The 3,989-nt window shown below is 44.9% G+C and overlaps 1 long non-coding RNA gene across 1 annotated transcript; it reads left to right on the plus strand.

The window, feature by feature from the left end:
- Nucleotides 1–1,418: 1,418 nt before the first annotated feature.
- On the plus strand, nt 1,419–3,020 carry LOC129639483 (uncharacterized). The gene is made up of 2 exons (XR_008708426.1): nt 1,419–1,845; nt 2,376–3,020. It is a non-coding gene; the product is annotated as an uncharacterized LOC129639483 (long non-coding RNA).
- Nucleotides 3,021–3,989: the final 969 nt, after the last annotated feature.

A 3,989-nucleotide genomic window follows, 5' to 3' on the forward strand; every position in this document is an offset into this window, starting at 1 on the left:
CTGGCTCTACTGCTTCCTATTTTTGGCAAGATTATTTCTTAGAGCCTCAGTTTCTTTGCATGGAAAAAGGAGAAAAGAATAGTATCTATTACTGACGGTTGTTTGGAGGATTAAATAAGTTCTAAACTTACAATTTGGAGAAGGAAATGGCAACCCACTCCAGTGTTCTTGCCTGGAGAATCCCAGGGACGGGGGAGCCTGGTGGGCTTCCGTCTATGGGGTCGCACAGAGTTGGACACACTGAAGCGACTTAGCAGCAGCAGCAGCAGCAAACTTACAATTAAATGTGAATCACTTAGCTGACTGCCTGCTATATAGTATCCACTTATTAAATATTGCTTATTATTATTGTCAAGTTTTATTTTTAATGTTACTGACATTTTTGCTGTTGTCAGAAGCCAGACATATAACTTACATAAGCCGAGAACTGAAAAGACAAAATAAGAGTCTGAGTCTGTGTAAGAGAATGAGTCCCTTCCTGAGGATTCCTGGAATTGTCTGAGAGGAGAGAGGAGTCATTTGGAACCAGAGCAAGCCCTGGTTACAGTAAATGGACTGGTGAGGTCTCTGCCCTTGGGACATTTTCCTTTGGTGACTTGAAAGGTAAAGCAAGTAACCTTTTTCAGCTTAATCAAGGGGTTTTGATTTAGTTGATGTCAGATGGAACATAATAGACCTCATGGTTTCAACCAGCACTGATCTGCTTCTTTACAACATTGAAGGGTCAGTTTTCAGAGTTTTGATATTTGGCGGACACCTCCCCATTTCTTTCCTTTCCCCCCACCATGGACCCACGTTCACCTCTTGCTAGGCAGCCTGCTCCCTGAGCCGAAGGACCCTGCTTCATTCCTTTCTGCACCTTCAGAAGCTAGTCCAGGGCCAGACAACGTTTTAGCACTTAAATAGCTGTTAGAAGAATGAGAGCACTGGGTTCAGCTCAGTGAGTAATGCCATGGAAAACACTGGAAATGAACAGGAGTCCATCAGTGGCTGGCCCCTCACTACACTGCGCCCTCTCAGTGCTCAGTGGCAGATGCGTGAAGGGCCACCCACCCACTGACTGCTATGTCACTCCCATCACATTAGTCATTTCAGGTGACAACATTGACTGGCTGAGGTGGCTCTTTTTCAACATAACTCTGAGGAAACAAAAGGAAGGCACCAGAACATTCTCCTGACAGCCAGCCTCAAAGGCCCTTAACTGTAAGAATTCACTAGATTTGTGAATGGGGGCAGGGCCCACCTGCCTGTTTATGGGTTACAGGTGTTGGATTTCTCTCAGCTGGTATGGAAAATGCATTTGGGGTTGGTGGGGGATGGGGAGAAATGGAAAGTTTATCCTTACCTCCCTGGACTTCTCATTCCAACCTCAGGTAAAGGTTGAATGGCTAGTTTGGACATGAGTTTTGACTGTCATTCACCCGAACACGGTCAGGGCAATGCCGGGCCTCTTTCATCTGCTTTCCCTTTTAAGGTGTGTCACTGGAAGCAGAGGAAGTATTGTTTTTCTTTGGACAGTCCCCTTTCTTGAGTTCAGAGGCAGAGTTCAGTCTGCTGTGGACTGGCTGCACTGATGTGTCAGAAGACACCAGAAGGGTATCTAGAGCAAGGATTCTCTCTGTGAAGTGATCAGTCAGCTGAATCTCCTACCCAGGTGCAAAGGGGAGTGGGAGAGAGAAGGGCCAAACTGCTCCATCTTAGAGGAGGAGACTGAAGCAAAGAGGCTTAGGGACACCCAGCCAAGGGCTTATTCTTGAGAAACCCTGAGCTGGAGAGAGTCTCCATCTCTGAGATCCTATGCCTCGGGCATTAACCACAGTTTAAAGGCCTCCTGCTTCTGTTTAAGTAAGTATTATAAGTTATCTGTTTTTCAAATTACTTTGGAAACAAACTCCAGTTGAAAACCTCCTCATAGCTTGGGTCTGGCATCCAGTGCATGCGCTCTGCCATTGCCCTGCTGATTTAATTGGCCCAGTAAGCACGCTTGAGGTGTTTGGGATTGTAATTAAAGTTGTGGTGGCTGGAAAATCCTCCGTCTGTTATTACATTTTTTTCTTCCTAAGATAAACTATCCTAGCTCACCAAACTTGTGGGGCTAATTAGAGTCTAATTAAAGTTACTTGTTTCTATTTTCAAATCTGCCCACTGAGAGAGCCGCAAGGCAGGAGGGAACATATTTTTAAAGTGACAGTTCTAAAAATGCTTCCCACCCAGCCCGCCCATCCCCCCACCACTCAGAGCTGCAGCCTGTGATTCATGCATTGATTAATATCCAATGAAAATGACGGCCAGTCTCCCAGGGCCCCCTCCCATTTAGCTGTGGGAAAGGATTTGTTTAATGAACAAAGGACCCTTCTTTGTCATTCATCTTCCAGCTAGAGATGCCAACTGTGCATTCAGAGGGGAAGTCATCTAGAAAAGGGCTCCTGACAAAATCTGGAGCAGAGACACTGCAAATCAGTACAATAGTGAACCGCGGAGAAAAGGATGACATTTGTTGAGGACTTACTATGGTTCTGAACACTTGGTACCTGCTTTCTAATTTATTGCCCACTGCAACCCAACAAGCCTGGATTTTGTAGGCTAGATTTTATGGATAAGGAAACAGGAATAAAAGAAGGGTGAAATCGGTTTCCCAAGGCTGCAGAGCTCACTTGTAGTGATGGGTTTAGGATTCAAAGCACTGCCTGATGTAAAAGTCAACGTCTCCTGGACAAACTCTCGCCCCTCTGCTACGATTGCTCCTGAAAAGTTGCATCACTAAGGCAGTAACCCTCTCTTTGCCTCATGCTGCCTCTTCTATAACATGGAAATGATAGTATCTAGATTGCAGTCTCTGAGTTGTAATGAACAGATATGATGATGAATTTTAAAGCTCTCTGTAAAGTGGAAAGCAACACTCATAGATGAGTCTTAGGAGAACTATGAACCATATCCTGTTGTATTAGTCATCTCTTTAGAGGTCATGCTTTTATACTCTTTATGCCAGAAACAACTAATAAAATATAGGTCTTAAAGCATTTCCCTTGGCTCAGGTACTTCTGCTAAAAGGCAGATCTTCCTTCTAAATAGTCAACCCTTTTGACATGGGAACACTCTGTTGTGCATGACTGAAAGATGTTTAAAACAGTGGTGGCCCAACTCAATTTGTAGTCTTTTCTCTTCTATGATTGTTCCCTAGCTCCTCTTTTACCTGTGACCTCTGAGTGCTAACAACCCAGGCCAGGGTGTTCTCTTCGTGGCAGCTGGTGGATCATTGCAGGCCACTCCACGTGGTACAGCCACTCTCTACTACCCACTCCCAAAGGATGTGGAATTCAGACAGGGCCTGGACCAAACTCAAGCAAATGAAGCATCTAGGGCAGAACATTTAAGGAAGCACCAACTCTCCAGGTCATGTGAGTATGGAGTGAAGGTGAAAGTGAAAATCACTCAGTCATGTCTGACTTTTTGTGACCCCATGGACTGTAGTCCACCAGGCTCCTCTGTCCATAGCATTCTCCAGACAATAATACTGGAGTGGGTAACTGTTCCCTTCTCCAGGGGATCTTCCTAACCCAGGGATCAAACCCAGCTCTCCCACATTGCAGGTGGATTCTTTACTGTCTAAGCCACCAGGGAGTATAGTGCAGGCACCAGAAAGTGAATGCCTTCTTAAATTTTGCACCTTAGGTACCTCACTTGCCTTACCCTAGTCAGGGGCTAAAGAGGTCATCCATCCTCCAGTCACTGGCGCCACATTCATTTCAGAACCCATTTATGGACATGTCCTAAAGGTCTGATCCTCATCCCAGACTCTGTTTGTGGCTTTAATCAAGTCTGGATATTTGTTCCTGTCTAGACTGCCAGTTTTCCATAGTGGATGCCACCCCAGTAGAAATTCAAGCTTATAAGCAAAATAAAAATAGTTACAATTTATTGATTGCCTACTGAAAGCCAGGTCTGTAATTAGCTACTTTGCATGTATTATTTATAATCATTGCAACCAC

The sequence above is a fragment of the Bubalus kerabau genome, chromosome X (assembly GCF_029407905.1).
Source record: "Bubalus kerabau isolate K-KA32 ecotype Philippines breed swamp buffalo chromosome X, PCC_UOA_SB_1v2, whole genome shotgun sequence".
NCBI classification, from domain to species: domain Eukaryota; kingdom Metazoa; phylum Chordata; class Mammalia; order Artiodactyla; family Bovidae; genus Bubalus; species Bubalus kerabau.